The sequence below is a fragment of the Triticum urartu genome, chromosome 5 (assembly GCF_003073215.2).
Source record: "Triticum urartu cultivar G1812 chromosome 5, Tu2.1, whole genome shotgun sequence".
NCBI classification, from domain to species: Eukaryota; Viridiplantae; Streptophyta; class Magnoliopsida; order Poales; family Poaceae; genus Triticum; species Triticum urartu.
In genome coordinates, this window is record NC_053026.1 from 638,819,430 (window position 1) to 638,841,881 (window position 22,452).

General features: G+C 46.3%; 1 long non-coding RNA gene and 1 pseudogene across 2 annotated transcripts; both read right to left on the reverse strand.

Annotated features, from left to right (window-relative positions):
* Window positions 1-6,488: 6,488 nt before the first annotated feature.
* On the reverse strand, window positions 6,489-8,665 carry LOC125507586 (annotated as a pseudogene).
* Window positions 8,666-11,274: 2,609 nt separating this feature from the next.
* LOC125511478 lies at window positions 11,275-13,293 on the reverse strand. Of its 2 annotated transcripts, none has more exons than XR_007285007.1 (2): window positions 11,873-13,293; window positions 11,275-11,777 (listed from the first exon to the last, which is right to left on the reverse strand). It is a non-coding gene; the product is annotated as an uncharacterized LOC125511478 (long non-coding RNA). The 2 variants fall into 2 exon arrangements; XR_007285008.1 differs by having other exon boundaries at window positions 11,862-13,293.
* Window positions 13,294-22,452: the final 9,159 nt, after the last annotated feature.

The window sequence follows — 22,452 nt, forward strand, 5'->3', positions numbered from 1 at the left end:
TGTGCTTCAGTGAGAGAATGTTCGTCCATACATATTATTTGTTCCCCTCCTAGCGTGCCTTTTCCATCCAGTCTGCCCTTATGCCGCGATTCAGGAACACCAATCAGCTTAAGGTCAGGAATAAAGTCAATACAAAACTCAATGACCTCCTCATTTTCATGGCCCTTGGAGATGCTTCCTTATGGCCTAGCACGGTTATGAACATATTTCTTTAAGACTCCCATGAACCTCTCAAAGGGGAACATATTGTGTAGAAATACAGGACCCAAAACGTTAATCTCTTCGCATAGGTGAACTAGGACATGCGTGATGTTGAAGAAGGATGGTGGGAACACCAACTCGAAACTGACAAGACATTGCACCAAATCATTCTCTAACCTTGGTATGATTTCTGGATCAATTACTTTCTGAGAGATTGCATTGAGAAATGCACATAGCTTCACAATGGCTAATCGAACGTTTTCTGGTAGAAGCCCCCTCAATGCAACCGGAAGCAGTTGCGTCATAATCACGTGGCAGTCATGAGACTTTAGGTTCTGGAATTTTTTTCTCTTCCATGTTTATTATTCCCTTTATATTCGACGAGAAGCCAGACGGTACCTTAATACTAAGCAGGCATTCAAAGAAGATTTCCTTCTCTTCTTTGGTAAGAGCGTAGCTTGCATGACCCTGATGTATGCCGTCTTTTCCGTGCATACATTGCTAGTCCTCCCGTGCCTCAGGTGTATCTTTTGTCTTCCCATACACGCCCAAGAAGCCAAGCAGGGTCACACAAAGATTCTTCGTCACGTGCATCACGTCGATTGCGGAGCGGACCTCTAGGTCTTTCCAATAGGGCAGGTCCTAAAATATAGATTTCTTCTTCCACATGGGTGCGCGTCCGTCAGCGTCATTCGGAACAGGTTGTCCACCAGGACCCTTTCCAAAGACCACATTCAAATCCTTGACCATATCATGTACATCAGCACCAGTACGGTGGCGAGGCTTCGTCCGGTGATCCGCCTCACCTTTGAAATGCTTGCCTTACTTTCTTACGGGATGCCTGCTCGGAAGAAATCGATGATGTCCCAGGTACACATTCTTCTTACAATTAGCCAAATATATACTGTCGGTATTGTCCAAACAGTGCGTGCATGCGCAGTATCCCTTGTTTGTCTGTCCTGAAAGGTTACTGAGAGCAGGCCAATCATTGATGGTCACGAACAGCAACGCCTTTAGATCAAATTCTTCCCCCATGTGCTCATCCCACGCACGTACTCCTATTCCATTCCACACTTGTAAGAGTTCTTCAACTAATGGCCTTAGGTACACATCAATGTCGTTGCCGGGTTGCTTAGGGCCTTGGATGAGCACTGGCATCATAATGAACTTCCGGTTCATGCACAACCAAGGAGGAAGGTTATACAAACATAGAGTCACAGACCATGTGCTATGGTTGCTGCTCTGCTCCCCAAAAGGATTAATGACATCTGCGCTTAGACCAAACCATACGTTCCTTGCGTCATCTGCAAACTCCTTCCCGTACTTTCTTTCGATTTTTCTCCACTGCGACCCGTCAGCGGGTACTCTCAACTTTCCGTCTTTCTTACGGTCTTCTCTGTGCCATCGCATCGCCTTGGCATGCTCTTTGTTTTGGAACAAACGTTTCAACCGTGGTATTATAGGAGCATACCACATCACCTTGGCAGGAATCTTCTTCCTGGGGCGCTCGTCCTCGACATCACCAGGGTCATCGCGGCTGATCTTATAGCGCAATGCACCGCATACCGGGAAAGCGTTCAAATCCTCGTACTCACCGCGGTAGAGGATGCAATCATTAGGGCATGCATGTATCTTATGCACCTCTAACCCTAGAGGGCAGACAGCCTTCTTTGCTTGGTACGTACTCTCGGACAATTCGTTGTCCTTTGGAAGCATATCCTTTATCATTACCAGCAACTTTCCAAATCCCTTGTCAGATACACCATTCTCTGTCTTCCATTACAGCAATTCCAGTGTGGTGCCCAGCTTTTTCTTGTCACCTACGCAATTCGGGTACAACAATTTTTTGTGATCCTCTAACATGCGCTGCAACTTCTTATTCTCCAAATCACTTGCGCAGTTTCTTTTTGCATCGGCAATGGCCCGACCTAGATCATCAACGGGCTCATCCGATGCCTCTTCTTCAGCTTCTTCCCGCATTGCCGGCTCAGCTTCTTCCCGCATTACCGGCTCAGCTTCTTCCCTTATTGTTGTATCATCGTATTCAGGGAACCCATGGCCAAGATAGCTGTCGTCGTCCTCTTCTTCTTCATTGTCTTCCATCATAACCCCTCTTTCTCCATGCTTGGTCCAAACATTATAGTGGGGCATGAAACCGGACTCAAACAGGTGGACGTGAATGGTTCTTGACGTAGAGTAATTGCGACCATTCTTACAGCCAGCACATGGACAATGCATAAAACCATCCGCTCGCTTGTTTGCCTCAGCCGCAAGCAGAAAAGTACGCACGCCATTAATGAACTCGGGAGAGCATTGATCATCGTACATCCATTGTCGGCTCATCTTCAATACACAGCACCGAAAACATCAAATTAATACAATACATAAAGTTCATACATAAAGTTCATACATAAAGAGCATACAACACTTCAATGCAACAAACAAATAACTCTCTAGCTAAAAAATTTAAATGCAACAACAAATGCGATCAAGATCGCAACTAAGGTAACAATTGATCCAACAACATAATGATACCAAGCCTTACTATGAATGGCATATTTTCTAATCTTTCTAATCTTCAAGCGCATTTTCTCCATCTTAATCTTGTGATCATCGACGACATCGGCAACATGCAACTCCAATTCCATCTTCTCCCCCTCAATTCTTTTCAATTTTTTCTTCAAATCCTCGTTTTCTCTTTCAACTAAATTTAACCTTTCGACAATAGGGTCGGTTGGAATTTCGGGTTCAACTACCTCCTACATACAAATATCTATGTCAACTTGATGGGCATAATTTGTCATAAACACGAAATGCAATGAATAGTTTTAAAAGAGAATATACCACATCCGAATCATAACCCGGACGAGGGCCGACGGGGACGGATATCAAAACCATGGCACTACGCATAACAAACAACGTATGGGTAAGATAATTATACGAGTAACTATATATCCAAATCACACAAACATCATTTTTTTTATATAAAACTTCATGAACAAGAGGCTCACCACAAGGTGGTGCCGGCAACGGGACGTTGCGAGTGATCGACGGTGGTTACGACGGAGATTTAGAAGGTACTAAGTAAACCACACCTACATATGCAAAACTAAGTGTTATTTTTGACCTCAAATTGCATATAAATCAAATACTAGCACATATATATAATTCCTCCCAAATTACTAAACTCAAAAATCAATCACTATATAAAGCATTGCACGAGCTAATCTAGCAATGAGAGATGAAAGGAAAGAGTTGCTAACCTTTGTGATCATTTGAATGGATGGGGGCCTTCAAATCTTGGGCAAAATGTGTGATGAGCTTAAGAGGAAGAGGGAAAAGAATAGAGAGGAGAGGGGAAAGGGGAAGAACAGAGCGAGCTCGGGTGGACAAAGGGTCTATGTAGGACGACCTTTAGTACCGGTTCGTGATACGACCCGGTACTAAAGGTGCTGGAGGGACCCCGGACTCACAACATCCTGCCACCACTCACTTTAGTACCGGTTCGTGGCATGAACCGGTGCTAAAGGTTCGCCACGAACCGGTACTAATGAGAGCGGCCCGGCTAGCCGTTAAAACCGGCACTAATGTACACATTAGTGCCGGCTCAAATTCAAACCGGCACTAATGTGCTTCACGTTTGACCCTTTTTCTACTAGTGCTCTATTACGGTCGACAATGTGGATGAGTGGAAATGAGAGAAATGTGATGCGGGCTAGGGTTGGGTTCGCCGGACACCATTTAAAAGCCAGACTAGGCTCCTCAGGCGAATCATCGGCTGTCCAACCATGAATGCTATAGGCGGAGTGGCCAAGCTTCAATGTGGGAGGCGAATGGGGTCAAAAACCGTGGCGTTTGCTCAGTCTGCGATGGGATCCGATTGTAGCATGCAGGTCATGACATGGAAACATCTTACCTATATTGTGACATAGTGCATCTTCTGTTTCACCATTTGAAAGATATTTTTGCTCTTTTATCATTTAAAACATTGCATATGCATGCCACACGCTAATACAGAAGTGGTTTGAGTTAGTAAGCAAGCTGAAATGGTTTTCTACAAAGCTGTCAATATATATCTCTCTCTCCAAACTCGAAATACATAGAGAGTTGAGTTCCTTTTCTGTTATTTGGAGAGTTCTAGAGTAAGGAGAAAATTGTGGTTGTTCGATTTACAAGTCCACCTAAATTTGGATGTTAAAGTTGAAGAATTGGAATCTCTCTTGTCGACTTCTACTCCTCAATTCGTACCTTTGTACTTGATTATAGTGGAAGTTTGCTCGTCACCATCTGTGGATTTGCCTCGCAAAGGATTTCTACGCTAAACATATATACATGCTTTTGTTGCAGTTTTATCATCAATGATTCTTCCTTGTGTCTTTTGACGTTCCTTGTTTGCCGATACTATGACGTAGTAATAATGTTGTGTTAGGAGGTTTTTTCTCGAATACGCCTAGATGGCATATCATTGCATTGATAGGGGAAAAAGTTAGAAAGTACAGGGGGTCACCACAGAGGCGTACACAAGATTGGCGACGCTGTGGTGACGAGAGGAGCAGAAAACAGAGGGTTGCTCAGCCCCCAAAATTCACATTCAGGTTACAGTTAGTCCTGAGTTCTTGTGAAGAGAAGAGAGACGAAGAAGAGCAGTAGGGCACATGATGATCATCCTCACGGCGCCTTGTCCTTGTGGTGCTTGCACTCCATGCAGTGACCCACTCGACAAACATAGATATCTGTGCTGATACAGTGCTGAATCAATGCAAGCAGAGCCCCATCTTTTCCGAACTGAAGCAAGCAATGCACCTACATCGGGCCTGTGCCATTTGCCAATCTCATCGCCTTCTCCTTTTTCTGAGACGAATTTACCAAGTACCAACCCATCTTGGCCATGCAGTTACAAGAAGATGAGGGTTCCCAAATCGGCACTGGCTACCGGCCGGCCTCGTGCTCATCTCTGCAGTCAGTGCGCGTACGTGTCAAGCTGCGATGGGCTGGCCCGTGGCATGCACAGCACACCACCACAGGAGGAGGAGGAGGAGGGGGAGCTTCGTTCCGCCCATGGAGTTAGTTGGGCTCTACAGTCAAAGTTCCTTTGTAGCTCAGGCTACATGAAACTTCTTATCCTCAACCCTCCACCCTTACTTTGAGATCCGTACTCTTCAACTAACTAACAACAAGAAGATTTCTTTTTTTTGTTTCTCGAAAATTGAGCTCATCTCGCTGTTGAATTCATCATCGTCCAACCCCTCCATTCCGCAAGCGATTCGGTGCCGGCTTCTGGTGCAAGGTTGCCTGCCAGTGCGCGCGTTGCCTTCTCGTGCAGGTTAGTAGCAGTTCCTGCGTGGTTTCGCCGCACCAACGTCACATCTCCAAGAATCATTTTACTACTAGTGTACTTTGTTTCGTTTCTGCTTGATTTACAAGGATTATTTCTTCTTTTGACCACCTTTTTACTGATATATGATTTCATATGACATGGTGTTCTTCTACTATGAACTTGTGACGACGAACAGAGATGAAGACAGGACGCGCCATCACCATCTTCAGCCTCGCTGCCCTTTTGCTGCTGCTGCCCCCCTCCGGTATGGAACGTAACCCCACCCACTTGATCGCCAACCCACGGCCAACTGCGGCCTACCCACAATAGTACGTAGCTCACACACGAAACCATCTGAATTTCAGGCATGGCTACTCCGACGGCGGCAGAGGTCGATGTTCAGCACTACGCCGACGGGCTCGGAATGTGGGTCTGCACGGTGTACGCCCGCCCGGGACCAATCGACAAGCCCAGCTGCGATTGGATGTGCAGGCTGTCCAACAACTCGACGACCAGCGGCGGCCTGCAAGTGCGGCTCGGCGACGACTACGATTGTTGCGACAGAGGCTGCCGCTGCTCCTTCTGCGTCTCTGTCTACACAATTGGTGCCGGACATGCCGCCGCCGCCGCCGCTGCTGTGTGGCCGATTGCGCTGTCCAGCCTCCTTGTGCTGGTGGTGATGCTGGTCTAGTTCAGAGTTACCCCCCGTAGCAGTGCACTGTGAGTGAGGTTCAGAGATTTCTTCAGGATGAGAGTCAATTAGACATAATAAAGTTGATGAGAGTCAATGAATGTAGACTTGTGGAGTGCCATTCCTACTCTACCACTTGATGAAATTTCAGTTGTCATCCAGAGCAGGGAATGTGAATGGATGGTATTGTTAATCCCAAGCCAAGCAGAATTAGGCAAGCACTCTGTCCCATGTTTCTGAACTGCAATGCTTGCACAGTACTCAGTTTTTGGTTTTGCCTCATCTTCCACACAGTGATGCCTGCAAAGTGGCCTGACTTGCGAGCGCAGAAATCCCAATGAAATTCCTTCCTCTCATCAACTCTTTGACGAAGATAGCATCGGACAGCACCACTGCAGATGCCTCTGCCTCCATGTACGACTTGATTGAACCTATATATGACAGTGCCCATAGCATCAGAGTGAATAAGTTGCGTGATTACTCTGTTTCTTTTAAAGAGTCTCAATGTTATGAAACAAACACTTGGAGGTTGCTACTTAGACACAAACAGAGCATAGGGACCATATTCGAAAAAAAATGGTCAAGGAATTAGGGACGATGGATGCTACACAAGGGCACTTACCTATGGTAATTCCTTGCGAAGCAACCATTGGTATAAGAGGAAATGGTTTCTTTAGAGCAGACATGTACATCTCTCCACCCATCACTGAAACTGGGTAAACCTAATTAAAGTAGACCACACAAACAACCTAAGTGTCAGATGCCCATAAGCAGAACACAAAACTAACACATTATTCATCACAATATAAAGAGACACATTTTGCTAGTTAGTATGCAACCAGAATGGTCATAGAAAAGTACACTGTTTAACAATGTCTGACAGAAGTAATCATTTAAATATATTGTAAATGCTCTGATCTGCCTCTACTACTACTACTACTACGATAACTACAAGAGGAGGGGTATAAGTCCTGAAACCTTAACGACTTTAGCACCAGCATTGCAAGCAGATATAACCTGCAAACACCAAATATAGCAAACATGTGGGAATAAAAATTAGGTCATGCTACTCTGAATTGCAGAAATGAATTTTCATGCAAGTTCGTATCGTATGTGGCATGTGGCACATACCTCAGTTGGTGTCAGCAATCCTGGAATATATAGAACTTCACTTCCGTCAAGATCATGAAGTATTTCTTTAAACAATAAGATTGAAAGAATTAATTAACATTTATATGCTGTATAGGATACAAACAGTACAATCACTAAATCAAATTTCTATTAGATATGTTGAAGTAATTGGAAGAGAAGTGATCGAATTTGCAAATCAAATTATTGACACCCTAAAGCCTAAAATGCAAGCTTATAAGGATCTCTGATATCAAATATGTTACATTGACAAAGTGTATAGGGAATGTCCCTAGTGACCACAGACTATAGAAAGATGTTCATTTCTAGTACAATAAACATCGTTGCAAATGCAATAGTACTGACTCTTACCATGATTGTGCCAGGGTTCTTGGGTAAATTTAGAGCTTGCAGAGGAACCTCAGCCAGGCCCGCTCATGAGAAACTGTGCACCAGCTCTAATGGCTTTCCTTGCATCGTCAGCATTTAGGACTGTACCAACCTAAGTACAGAGTGCAGAAAGATCAGAACGTATCATACTATCATTAGCAACTTAATACTGTTGCTTATAGTTAGCATAACTGGGTTGTGAGGGGCAGCTTTGATGGAGTAGTAAATTGTGAGCATTACACTGTTACTTAAAAAAACAGTGGCGCATTGCCGCACTGACACGATAAGTTTGAAAGTTCAGATGTAAAGGCTGTAAAACTATGGTTATCACGTTTTTAAGATTATGTTGAAAGTGACCAGGCTTGATGCTATAAAGCAGTTAGCTGTTAGCTGACAAGCCATATATGTAATAGGCAATGATGCAAAAGTCTATGACGTAATGCCAGAGACTCAACCCAAATGTCAAAGAAGGGTGCACCGGCAAAACCAACAAAACCAACGAGTGCACCGGCAACTACACACCACGGAGACGCCCCCACGAACGGCCGCGTGGGCTGCCTGCATCGCCGACCCGCGGCTGCAAGGGAGAGCCAAGAACAAAAGGGTCAGCCAATCCTTGGCCTCTGCTCCGGTGAGGCCAAGTGCCGAATAGGTGGCGAGCAGCACGAACCGGGTGAAGCCGACCTTTTTCCTTGCTCTTGCGCGCGGAGGCAGGCGATGACGCGTGAGCATAGTATGGCGGCGAGTGCTTTCGGTGGCTGCGACGGATCTCGCCAGTGAGGCTGGGAGCCAAGAAGAGGCAGTTGTGCTGTGGCGACGAGCATCTTGGTTCTTTTTTTCCAACTGGGCTCACACCCCTTTCCATTAATTTTGCAATTAACGAAAATACATCAGTCTGTTTCAAGTCTTATTCAACCACTTACTCAAGGGAGATAGACCCCAATAAAACCAACTGCAAGCAAAAGGAGACGAGTTGGCCCCACCGCAGGACGACCCTGAAACGGATCATCTGCTATGGGGCAAAAACCTGACGACACTTACAAGCCATTGCCCAACCTAAAAGTTCAAAGGATGAAACTAGTGGCATACAGATGCCAAGCAAAATGCTACTCGAGAGCCTCAAACTAGTCCAGCGAGCATCAAACCCCAGTGAAAACAGGAAACTAAAACTAGCAATGACCACCCTAGCTAGCCGATATGAATCCCGTCCCTATCTTCCAGGAGAAGTCTGCCACGAGGGTAAGATCTGTCCGTCAGAGCAGCAACCGCGTGAGCCAACCTCTTCAACCCAGTCTGGAACTTCACCTTGTCCTCCTCTTTAAGCAACCCTGCCCAATACAACATAAACGAGCAAGTAGTGAAAACAACCTCCAGTGGAGTACGAGCAACATATTTGTCAAAAGTAACTTTATTGCGGAGGCACCAAATCCCCCAACAGATGGCAGCAATCACTAGTGCAGAACCGAGCTATAGCACCGGTTCGTAAGGCCCTTTAGTACCGGCTCTGTAACCGGCACTAAAGGGAGTACCGGTTCTGCACGAACCGCCGCTAAAGGGCCACCACGTGGCATGAGCCAGCGCCGAGGACGGGGAGCCCTTTAGTACCGGTTGGTAACACCAACCGGTACTAAAAGGTTTGGGGGGTTTGGGGTTCATGCTTTTTTCCTTTAATTTTGTGTTTTCCATTTAATTCTTTTTTGTTTACTGGTATTTTACGATACTACATATTGTATACGTTATGCATATATATATATATAGTATTACAACCTATATTTTTGTTTTTTTATACCAAATTTTACATATTGAATCAATATATATGTAACTATTTATATTCTAAACGTAATTTATTTGGGAAGCGATCGTAAGATTACCTCGGATGAAGAATAACTTATTCTGCACCCTGGGTGATATATATATCAGAATAGTTATTCTGATAACACTTCCACACTGCATGCTCAACGCGAGGGCACTGCACTTTTTCTTTAGCAAGAGCACTGCATTACAGAGACTAGTGAACTTCGCGTTGGGAAAAATTGCGCGTAGTGTTTTTTCGGTACTGTTTTTGCTCTAATTTTTTAACCGTTCATCGGAACGAGGCGTGTAATATACCGTTGGAAAGCTACGGATTAGGCGCAACTTCGCCATGTTGAACATTTTTCGAGATTCCCCGCGGTTTAAGAGCAGTTTCAAAAACGATGCGGCCCACAAAGAGTGGCAGCGAGCGTTATTTCGCGTTTTTTTCTAAACCGCTCGTCGGAATGAGGCAAATGATACACCGTTGGATATATATCGTCGAAGCGCATCTTTTTCATAACTATTGTTTTCTCTAATTCGTTATGGTTTAAGAGCAGTTTCAAATTTACTAAATCGCGGAATTCTGTTTTTAATTTTTTTTAAAATTTTCGGTACTGTTTTCGCTCCAGTTTTTCAACCGTTTGTCGAAACGAGGCGTGTAATATACCGTTGAAAAACTATGGACGAGGCACAACTTTCATATGTTGAAATGTTTTTGAGATTCCTCATGATTTTAAGTTAATTTTAAAAATCGTACGATGGATGACGAGTGACAACGGCCGTTTTTCGCGAAATTTTTACAAATTGATTGTCGAAATGATTCAAATAATATGCCGCTGGAAAGATATCGATGAGACGCAACTTCTTCATGTAGAACACTCTCTCTAATTCCTTACGGTTTAAGAGCAATTTTAAATTTACCGAAATGTGGACACTCTGTTTTTCGCGACACCCAAATTGACGTGGGTACTTCATCCGACTGAAAACCGCACTGCATCGAACGGGTAAGAGAACTTCATGGTATCTATTATTCAAACGTAATTTTTTCAAGGACGAGAAAGTAGAGTGCACTTCACATCGGGTGTAAATGAACCACAACACTATCAATAAGTGAACCACATTACTTTTCTTCGCTTCCGTAACAATTTTTTTTCACTTACGAGATGAACAACATCATACGGCCGACCGCACTGCTTCATACTGAAAACCGCACTGCATTGGACGTGCAAGCGTCTTGCATAACTTATTTTGTCGGACATAATTTTTCCAAGACGAGGAAGTGGACCGTGCTTCACGCCTGGGCATAAGTGAACCGTAGAGCCCGGGCATAAGTGAACCGCAACACTACCGAAAATGAACCTCGACACTACGAAAAGTAAACCGCATGAGATTTTTATTGCTTTTTCCATACTTATTATTTTTCATGCGCATATACTGGGAAAGTGGACCGCATGGACTGGCCGAGTGAACTGCATCTAATAAGAAATGAGCTTCTTTTCAGATAACTACTTGAGCAATGAGCCACATTTTTTTTCTTATTTTACGGGGTGTACCACATAGTTGCGGCAAACGAACTACATTTATTAATTAGCTTGGAATCAAAATGAACCTCATGAAAGTTTTTTCTCTTTTTACAAACAAAAAATACAAACATTTATGGACTTCATGGTCAATGTTAGTTTTGCACGTGACAAGATAGTGCACTTCCGGAAAGAAAAAGACAGGGGGCCGATGAACAAGTGAACGACACACATTTAAAAAATGAACAGATTTTAATATTTTTGCAGCCAACATTTTTTGTATATGCATATTTTATGCACAAAGTTTTCACGACCGAACTGCTCTATGACCCCTGCACGCACTGCATGAGACAACAAATGATGCAAAAGGCTGCACATACAGGAACCGACTAACTGCAGAAACTCTTTTCCTAAAGGGATACAGTAATGCAAGTTTGCAACGCTCTCACTACTGAATCGCGCTACAGGTAACCAGCAACTGCACACGACACACCATAATTCAGATCCACCATGGGAGCTTCTCGTGGGAGGCCCCACCTCAGCTGATGCGGACGACCTTGAGTAACTGCACACCAGAAAATCAGTGAGCTGCACCTGAAGTGCACTGCACCGCACTGAAAAAGGCACATCAAATTCTGAAATAATGTACTACAACACGCCATGGATAGCACGTCCATTCCCCCTCCGGCCACACCCATGCAGTGCAGACCCCATGCTGGCGTTGTTGTCCTCTCGTCTAGAAAACATGAACAAACGTGGGAGATCGAAGTTGGCTCTTTTAAGCAAGGAAGTGAAACGCGAGCAGGGGCGGCAAGTGGACCTCTAACTGACCATGAGTGAACCGCAGCGTGACCAACAGGTCCGCGTCATCGCCGAAGTAGTGAAAGGCGGGGGACGGCCTCGACGGTGCGAGGTAGAGGCACCTGCAGGGACGGTCGCCTTGGCTGACTCGGCGGCGGGAACTCCATCAGGCGAAACATGCCAACTGCACGGATTGGCGAAGAGAGCTGCAAGTGATACGGAACTCGCCGGATCCCACATGAACGCGGAAAGCGCTGCCCAGCTCGATGGAATGGGAGGGGGAGGGGGCAGGAGCACGGACGGGATGACACCGGAGCTTGTCGCGAGGAAGCAGGGCTCGCTGGGGAGGTGCGCAACCACTGGATCCATGCAGAAGAGGACGAATGGGGAGGTGAGGGAGCTGTGGGTCGACACTGCATGCCACCGACGAAGCTAACTGCAAGATGAAAAGGGGTCCAGACAACAAATGGGATCTCTGGAAAATAAAATAGCAGAAACAATATGCAAACAACCGCTGTCGAAACTGCACGCCGGTGGGCCGTGAGCTGCCCCCGTTGAAGATGTGGGCTGCAGCAAACTCCGGCCGAGTGGAGCCATGGCAGTCGGCATCTCCATAGGAGCCATGTTGGCCGCGCTAGCCGGAGCTTCCCCGCAAGCTGGAGGTCGCCAACGTCCAAGCGGAAGCGCCTCCCTCTCCCCATATTTTTGGTTGCTTGTGCTGGGGGCGGCCCTCCCAGGACCTCTTGGCCGCACAAACAAAATTGTGTGTCGGCGGACTGCATAGATGAACGAGACGACCTGCGTCGGGGAGCAAGTGCATCAGTGCAGAGGCGAACTGCACGCGCGACCATGACATACTGCACTTTGAGAAGGGGGCGCCAGCGACCTCACGCGTCGAAGCTCTTCTCCCTACCTCTTTGGGGCCTGTTCACGGGGGTGAGCTCCGGCACATCGTGGTCGCGTGCTAGGCCCCGACTGTCAGCTCGTCTTCCACGGCAACCGGAGAAGACGAGGGGGGGCTGTGGCTGAGCGGGGGAGAGGAGCAGAGGCGGGATCAGGGACTTTGGGCCGTGGTCGGAGAGGAAGAAGCCCGGGCTGGATGCAGCGGGATGGGAGGGAGGAGGTAGAGGAACGAGGAGGAGAGAGCCACCGGCGACCCCCGAGCTCACCGGCCCCGCTAGGCGCATCCGTCGTCGGGAAGACGCGGGAGGACGGCGATGGGGCAGATCCAGCACCCCTCGACCCGGTGGTTGGCAGGAACGGCGACGCGCGGATCCGACGCCGGCGACGCGTCGGAGGGGTGGGTTGGTTGGGCGACGCGGGGGTGGGAGGTGGTGGCGCGCCGGGGTGGTGGGGATGGTGGGGGCCGCGGGAATTGGGGGCAGTGCGGCGCTGGAGGGATGGTTGGTGGGGCGCCGGGTGGTGGTGGTGGGGAAGAAGGTGGGCAAGAGGGGCGGTGGGTCTGCGCTCAGTTCGTTTTGTTGGAGAGGTGTTATCAAAATAAGGCAATAGTGTTATTAGAATAAGGTTTTAAAAGGTGTTATTAGAATAGACCCAAATGATTTTAGAGAAGAGATTTAGCCAGTCAGCAACATTTGTTGCCTTCACTCTGATGGAATATGGTGGTGTTCCTCGGTACTTCACTCTAGCATCTCTTTTGAAAAAAGCTCTCCATGTCATAGGTTGTGGCTACGAGGACAAGTCTGAAGAGGAACTAAGGTAGCATAACAATCATTCCAGTAATTTTCATTCATATTTTTATATTACACAAAATTTGTGCAAAAACATAGAAGTGAGGTGTCAGTATGCAAAATTGTGGATCACTTCATTCCAGTAAAAGCATAATGTTTTTTATAGCTTGATTCCAGTAAATGGGGACCTACGGTAACATATCATTCCAGTAAAAGCATGCATATGTGTATTTCATCTTTAAGGGTCCACGACGGGAGTTTAGTTGTTTATTCTTATGCTTGGAGAACTTGTTCAGTTTGCACGGGAGAACTTATTCTATTCCTGTTGCTCGCAAGATGTTTGTTGATATGCCTAGAAGAACTGAAATAATCTTTTGTGATGTTTCTTTGTTGTTAAGTAAAAGCTAATTTTTATGGACATGTGGACTATAAACATTTGTTGTGGAGCAGTACATTATTTAAACTTTTATGTGGACTATAAACATTTGCTATAGTTCACCTTCAAAAACTTTGTAAGTACAGAGATATGACCTAGATGTAAACATTTGCTATAGTTCACCTTCAAAAACTTTGTAAGTACAGAGATATCACCTAGATGTAAACATTTGCTATAACTCACCTGCAATAACTTTGTAAGTATAGAGATAATATCTATATAGACATGTGCACTATAAAAATTTGCTATAGTTCACCTTCAATAACTTTGTAAGTGCAGAGATATCACCTAGATGTAATATGGAACTATTTATTGCAATCCGAGGAATGGGTGTGTATATTGTAGTCTCTGCATGCACAGCCGAGATTTGTTCAGTCCAACCCCATGGCATTAGGGAGGTCGAGTTCGTCGCGAGCAGCAGTACATGGTTGTAAGCTTCAACTTTCTTCCACCTAGGTTCTTTCACTCCTTGCAGCTTATATTTTGTGTAGTTTGAACTTAGGCTGGTCTCCCTCTCGTACTTCAGTTTTTCAGTATTGGACTAGTCAGTATGGTGAAGATGAAGTTCCTTTTTGAACTTCTCCGGTTAATATACATGAACTTGGTCATCTTTTTCACATGTACTAACATCAGCTCATTCGGGAGTTGTTCGTGTACTTCTAACACAAATCATTATAAATCTTGAGAGAGGTAAGCTCAAAGCAAAATAGAGGTGTTTGAAGCCAAAATGTTTGCATATGTTTTGTTGAATCGAGTTCCTCCCAAAAAAAGCACTAAAAGAGGTTTAAAAACATGGTTGTGTTTGCTTATGTGGTTTTCCCCTTCAATTACAGAGAAAAGTGCAACTACGTATATGACAACGTTTCAGATACAAAAGATACATCAGTTCAGTGAGAAAAGAACATCAGCTCGAAAAATATATAAAGGAGGTTGTGAGCCCAAATAACTGATTTTTTGTTGTGTTTAATTTTTCAACTGAAAAAAGAGAATAATTTCTCTCATCCTTCTTCTGAGAAGATTGGGATGGGAGTCTACGGGGCAGACAAAGTGTGTTGTTGCTTCTACAATTTCAAACATTAATTTGAGAAAAGTTATTACTCGGCTAAGTTTGAAATATGCCATTTTGTGAAGTTTAGCTACTCAGCCATGAACTACTAAATGGTGGACTTGCATTTTGTTTCTTCAGTACATACATGAGTTGAATGTAATACATGGAACATATGTCAAATCTCCAAGATAGAGTTCATATTTATTTTCTTCCAAGTAGCAAATATTTCCGTGGATCAATACAACTTCTGTACGACCTTTTGTTCACAAATCTTGTAGTATTGTTTCTAAATGAATCTTTTTAGTACTTTTTAAAGCAAGTATGGTCCATTTGTAAAAGCAAGCATTTTTAGTACTTTTTAAAGCAAGCGTTTTTGGTGGCCAAGTGTTATTGATTTGTGAGAGCTAAACAAATTTCCTATTCAAGTGGAAGCTCCTAGTATATGATGGATGTGGGAGTTATTTTTACATTCACTGTTCAGTGCTTCTCTTTGTGTAATGTTTTATGTTTTTAAGTGCTTGTTGAAAATTTATGTTCCTAGTAGTACATGTATTACTGCGTGAGGAGTTCATGTGTTATTGCCCAGTAAGTAAACTATTAATGACTCTCAAGTGATGAAAAAAATGGACAGTGATGAAAAAATGGGCAGTAAACTGATGACTAAAAATATCATTCAGTTCAACGTTATAAACCATGCAAGTTCGGGGACGATCATATAGTAACCGTTGAGAAGTTACGAGCAAAACTCTAACAAAAACATAGTAAAGTCGAGTCTGTGAAAGCACACGTTCAACACAAACTACAAACTCATACGGAGATCAGTTCGAGTACTATGTTTCCGAAACAGAAAAAAAAGCACAACCGGCATCACCGTATTCAAAACTACTCTGTGAAAAATACCTCAGTACAAACATAGTCATACATCAATACGAGTACTCTGTTTTTTAGACAGGTAAAAACAACGAGTACTCTGTTTTTTAGACAGGTAAAAACAACACGATGGGTTTCACCTTATTCAAAATTACTCTTAAACGGTTGTGAAGTAGAAAAAACGTTCAACATGACTAAGTTTCGCTTTTTCGATAGCTATCCAACGGTATATTATTTGCCCCATTTCGACAATTTTTTTAGAAAAATCGCGTTCCAAATCAAATTTGACCGTATTCGAATTCGAGTTTAAACCGTAAGGAATTAGAAAAACATTTTTATATGAAAAAGTTGTGCATTTTCCATATATTTCCAACGCTGTATCATTTGCGTCAATCCGACAAACCGTTTTCAAAAAAGCACAAAAATACATTTCGCCCAAAATTTTACCGTTTTCAAATTACTTTTAAATTGTATAGAATTTGAAAAAAGAATAGATATATGAAAGAAGAGGATTTTGACCAGCTTTCCAATGCCATCTTATTTGCTCAATTCCGAGAAACCGTTTGAAAATTGAGTCCGGAATACGATTCGCGTTTTCGGTTTTGAAAAAAACGGTTTTTTCAAAACTGCTCTTAAACCGTGATAGTTTTGTAAAAAATCTTATACATTTGTAATGTAGTTGTCAAGAGCTTTCCAACGATATATTACACACTCCATTCCGATGACAGGACGATCAGTTCGACAAGATAAAAATCATCAGTACAACCGCCTGAAACCATCAGTTCAAGTAGGGTAACAGAATAATATTCTGTTACACGAAACAGAATAATGCGTTACAACGGGTTAAAATCAATATCACACGCCTAGCCAATTTGTTGTTTATTGTGTTCCCCACACTTGCCCACGATAGTTGTGATGTCTGGGTGATCGCAATGCACAAAAATGTGATCAATCCCAAAATGATGAGTTGATCTAGCACATAACACACTATTAATGTAAGCTAGCATTGCCTAGAAAGCTCATGTGGAATTAGTGACCACACTGTTACGTACCCCAATCTACTCTGATAATTTGGGAAGGAAGGAGACGGAGATGGGAAATCAGCGAGATCTGGGAGGGAGTTGGTAAGAGGAAGGGGAAAGAGTCGTGGGAGATCAGCTCCTCACGGTCCAGAATTATTCAGGTAATACATGATAGTTTCTCCCCACACCACGCCACCTACTATATAATTCTCACCATCACACACGCACACGACCCTCTTGCACGTCTCAGATTGGCTCCTCCCTAGCCACTTTGCTCTGGCTCGCTGTCAATGGGCCGCCCTCTAGTACTGTTGCTGGGGTCCATGCCATCAGGCGTGACATTCTCCCTTCCTTGGAGTCTGGCTTGACCCCAAGCCGGCGTGGTTGGAAAGCGAAGTTGCAGGTCTTCAGGATCCTCCCAGGTATCCAGAGATGGCGGCCAGTCGCGCCACTGGATCAAGAGACGTTCTACAGGAGCGCCCTTGACCATCACTTGCCGACTGTTGAGAGTGTAGAGAGGTACCTGCATTGCCTGCAAAACTGCATTAGCTGGTGGTAGCGCTTCTTCCACTGGTGTGTCTACTCCGAGGGCCTTTTTCAACTGAGACACATGCACAACTGGATGGATTTTGCTTGTCACCGGCAGCTGCAACTTGTACGCGACCTTACCGACTCGTGCCTCGATCTTGTATGGCCCGTAGTAGCGGAAAGCCAACTTTTGGTAGGGGCGCTGAGCAACAGAGGTCTGAATGAACGGTTGCAACCGGAGAAAGACAAGGTCGCCCACCTGAAATTCTCTGTCTGTCCGATGCTTGTCTGCTTGGTGTTTCATCCGATCCTGCGCTTTCTTCAGTTGTTGTTGCAGCAGTTCACGCATTACTTCACGTTCCTTGAGCCATGCCATCAGGTCGGGTACAGAACACTCATCCACTTGAAGCACGCCAAACTCTCTGGGCAGGGTACCATAGATGACTTCATACGGAGTTCTTCCTGAAGTGGAGTGGGAGGTGGTGTTATACCAGTATTCTGCCAAGAAAAGCCACTTGAACCAATTCCCGGGGCAAGCATGAACTGAACATCGGAGATAAGTCTCAAGGCACTGATTCACTCGTTCCATCTGGCCGTCCGTCTGGGGATGGTAAGAGGAGCTCATGCGCATTTCTGTCTTGGAAAGTCTAAACAGCTCTTGCCACAAGGCACTCATGAAAATGTGATCGCGGTCCGAAATTAAGGCCGCTGGCAGGCCGTGGAGTCTGAAGATATTTTGCATGAACACTGTGGCTACCGTCAGAGCTGTGAACGGGTGTTTCATCGGTATGAAATGAGCGTATTTGGAGAACTTATCCACCACCACCAAGATAACATCATATCCTCCAGATTTCGGCAACCCCTCGATGAAGTCGAGCGAGACCACAGCCCAAGGTTTTTTTGGAACTGGCAATGGCTGGAGGAGCCCGGCCGGTGAGATCCTCTCCGTCTTTGCCCACTGACAAACTTGACAGGTCCGAACAAATTGCAACACCATTTCCTTAAGGCCCTTCCAAGCAAATAGGCGACGGACCCGGTTGTAAGTCGCATGGAATTCGGAGTGCCCCCCCGTCGCGCTATCGTGCAACGCCTTGATTAACGCATGCTGGGTGTCTTCATCTTGTCCGATCCAAATGCGCCCCTGAAAGCGTACAACCCCATCTTGTAAGGTATAGCCTTCCTCACTGTCAGGGGCGAGCGCCAGTTTGGCGATTCGCTGCTGTGCTGCTGCATCTTCTTGATAGCTCCTGAGGATTGCCTCCAGCCACATCGGGCGACAGACCGGAACTGCCCCGAGCTCTCCGCCTTGTTCATGTGCTCGCCTGGACAGAGCATCCGCTGCTCTATTTGCCGTGCCTGCCTTATACTGTATTTGAAACTGGAGACCCACCAATTTGGTAAAAGCGCGCTGTTGGATGGGGGTATTGAGTCGCTGATCTGTTAAATTGAGTAGACTCCGCTGATCCGTATGAATCACAAATTCAGAGTGTTGAAGATACGGACGCCAATGATCTACCGCAAGAAGCAGTGCTAAACACTCCTTTTCGTACGCCGACAGTCCCAAGTTCTTTGGTGCCAACGCCTTGCTGAGGTAAGCAACAGGGTGGGAATCTTGCATCAGTACCGCCCCGACACCGGTGGCACTTGCGTCGGTCTCAACAACAAATTGTTTCTTGAAGTTAGGCAACGCGAGCACTGGGGCTTCCATGAGAGCTTGCTTGAGCGACTGGAATGCTGCCTCGGTGGTGGGTGTCCAAACAAACAGCGTATTCTTTCTCAAAAGATCATTCAATGGTCTAGAAATGGTGCTGAAATTGCGCACAAACTTGCGATAGTATCCCGCCAGCCCCAAAAAACCTCGCAGTTGTTTCACCGTCTGAGGTTGCTTCCAAGTTTTGATCGTCTGGATGTGTTCATCCAGCGTGGCCACACCTTTGTCACTGATGCGATGGCCCAAGTAACTGATGTGTCATTGTGCAAATGAGCACTTCGATTGCTTTGCATGCAACTGATTGTCCTGAAGTAACTGGAGTAACTGCTCCAACAAACTGAGATGGCTGGGATACGAGCTCGAGTGCACCAAGATATCATCCATGAAGACGAGAACTCCGTGCCGAAGGAGAGGCACTAACACGGTGTTCATTCCCCCTTGGAATGTTGGTGGACCTCCTGTTACTCCGTACGGCAAAACCCGGAACTGGAAGTGCCCTTGGTGGGTCTTAAAGGCTGTTTTCTCCTCGTCCTCTTCCACCAACCGTATCTGATGGTACCCGGCCTTTAGATCAAGTTTTGAAAACCAAGTGGAACCACTCAATTCGTCCAGCAACTCCTCAATGACAGGCAGGGGATATGTGTTCTTGATTGTAATGGCATTCAAGTGGCGGAAATCAACGCAAAACCGCCAAGTCTGGTCTTTCTTCTTGATGAGTAAGACCGGTGATGAGAATGGGCTAATGCTGGGCACAATGAGCCCTGCTCGCAACATTTCTTTCACTTGCTGCTCAATTTCAGATTTTTGCTCCGGAGTGTAACGGTAAGGTCTAATGTTCACTGGCTTGGCTCCTGGAATCAAGGGAATTTTATGGTCCCAAGGTCTGTGTGGGGGCAACCCCTGCGGTTCTTCAAACACCAAGTGAAAACGACTCAGCAACTCCTCAACCTCCACTGGAACTCCAGTCTGTTCTGTTTGGTCACCTTCCCTGTCCTCCAAGACACTCAGGACTACCACATGGGCCACAGAGTTGTTCTGTTCCAACATTTGCAACTGGTCAAAGGAGATTGGATCCACTTTGGATGTAACACTCTGAACTCCAGTGAGTAAGATAGTCTGCCCTTGATGCTGAAACTGCAATCGCTTAGCTGCCCAATCAATCCACATAGGACCGCATTGCTCCAACCAATCCATCCCGACCACCATATCATAACAACCAAGTGGAAGCACTCGCAAATCAGTTAAGAATGTGTGTCCTTGGCTCTGCCAAGCACAAGCTGGAATGACCCCTGAGCATATCAATACCCCACCATCAGCAATCTTGACCGAAGTTGGAGGTACTTGTTGCACTTGATCAGTTAGTCTGCCTGCAATGGCTTCACTGACGAAACTATGTGAACTCCCTGAATCCACCAGGATAAGCACTTCCACATCTGCTACTTTGCCAATCAAGCGCACCGTGCGCGGTGTTGTTTGTCCCGTGGTGGCCAGCTTGGAGATCGACATCAGCACTTCCTCGTCCGCGCCATCTTGCTGCAACGGTTGCTCATATTGTTCTGCTTGAAGAAGTTCCAGTAGTTCTTCAACCACATGGAGTTGAACAGTAGCGGCGCACTGATGGCCCGCCCCCCAGCGCTCACCACAGGTGAAACACAGGCCGCGGGCACGTCGATAGTTACGCAAGGCCGCGACGCGACCATCAGCCCGCGCGCCCCGGTCTGGTGCCCTGGCTGCATCCAGTCCGCGCCGATCATCCGCCGCAGCCGGCGGTCCGGGCAGCACTTGTCGCGGTGGGGGCACGCCTTGTGCCAGAAGAGGCCGAGGGGGCGCCCGTTGGTATGCCCCGTCCTGACGCCGGTGCTCTCGCCGCGGAAGCGCTTCCAACAATTCCTCCTGCATCAAAGCCAAGGAAAACGCAGAGTACAATGTTTTTGGTTGATGGAGCATCACACCAGCACGAATTTCATGCTTCAACCCTTCTAGGAATTGTGTGGTAAAGTAAACTGGATCAAACCCTGAGTTATGTGCTAAAATCTGATGCATCAACTCCTCAAACCTAGACATGTATTCATATACAGTGCTCGTCTGTCGCAAGGTATGAAACTGACGGATGTGAGCCTGGTACTGCTCACGCCCGAATTTGTCACACAGGCTTGTGCATAACTGATCCCATGTGAGGGTGGTGTTTTGAGACTCCAACATTTGCAGCCACCGTGCAGCATTACCCGTGAAATGCAACGTAGCTAACCGAACCCATAACTCTCGTGGAACATTATAAACATCAAAGTACTTCTGACATCTCATCTTCCAAAATTGTGGGTTGTCCCCATCGAACAGTGGGAAATCCACCTTCGGTAAAGCCCAGTGAGCAAAATGATGTGGCCTCGACTCACCCCCGTGATCATATCCTCCCCAATCGACACTACGACGTGGTGGAACTGCAGAAGTAGATGGGCACGCACCGTTGACCGGAGGCGGCGCCAGGGTGGTGACCACCCCGCGTGCCAGACCCCCGGAATCGTAGAGCTCGCCGTGGCCACTTGGCCCGTGGTGCACCAGGGCGTCTTTGGACGTCGCCGGCGCCTTGTGCCCCACCGCGCCCTCTTCGCTGGAACCCGGATCTGGATCCGCGGGCGCCGCCAGCGCCGGGTGCAGAGCGATGCGGCCGACTTGGCTACGCAGCTCATCCACCTGCTGCTGGATGTGCGTGACGGCGGGACGCCAGAGCTCCAGAGAGGTCTGGATGGCCTCCAACCTCGCCTCGTTGGCGACTTGCCCATCGCTGATGGCCTTTGCTAGCGCTGCAAGCTGCTCTTCCATCGCCGCCGCCTGCTTCGCCTGCTTGGTTTGGTACCGCGGTTTTGGGTAGGCAGTCTCCAGGTCGCTGACCTCTGATACCAGATTGTTACGTACCCCGATCTACTCTGATAATTTGGGAAGGAAGGAGACGGAGATGGGAAATCAACGAGATCTGGGAGGGAGTTGGTAAGAGGAAGGGGAAAGAGTCGTGGGAGATCAGCTCCTCACCGTCCAGAATTATTCAGGTAATACATGATAGTTTCTCCCCACACCACGCCACCTACTATATAATTCTCACCATCACACACGCACACGACCCTCTTGCACGTCTCAGATTGGCTCCTCCCTAGCCACTTTTCTCTGGCTCGCTGTCAATGGGCCGCCCTCTAGTACTGTTGCTGGGGTCCATGCCATCAGGCGTGACACACACATGGATATAATTAATAGCTAACGACCTAGGTTATTTCCTGGCAAGCATATGACACGATTAAAAATGTCACTCTAA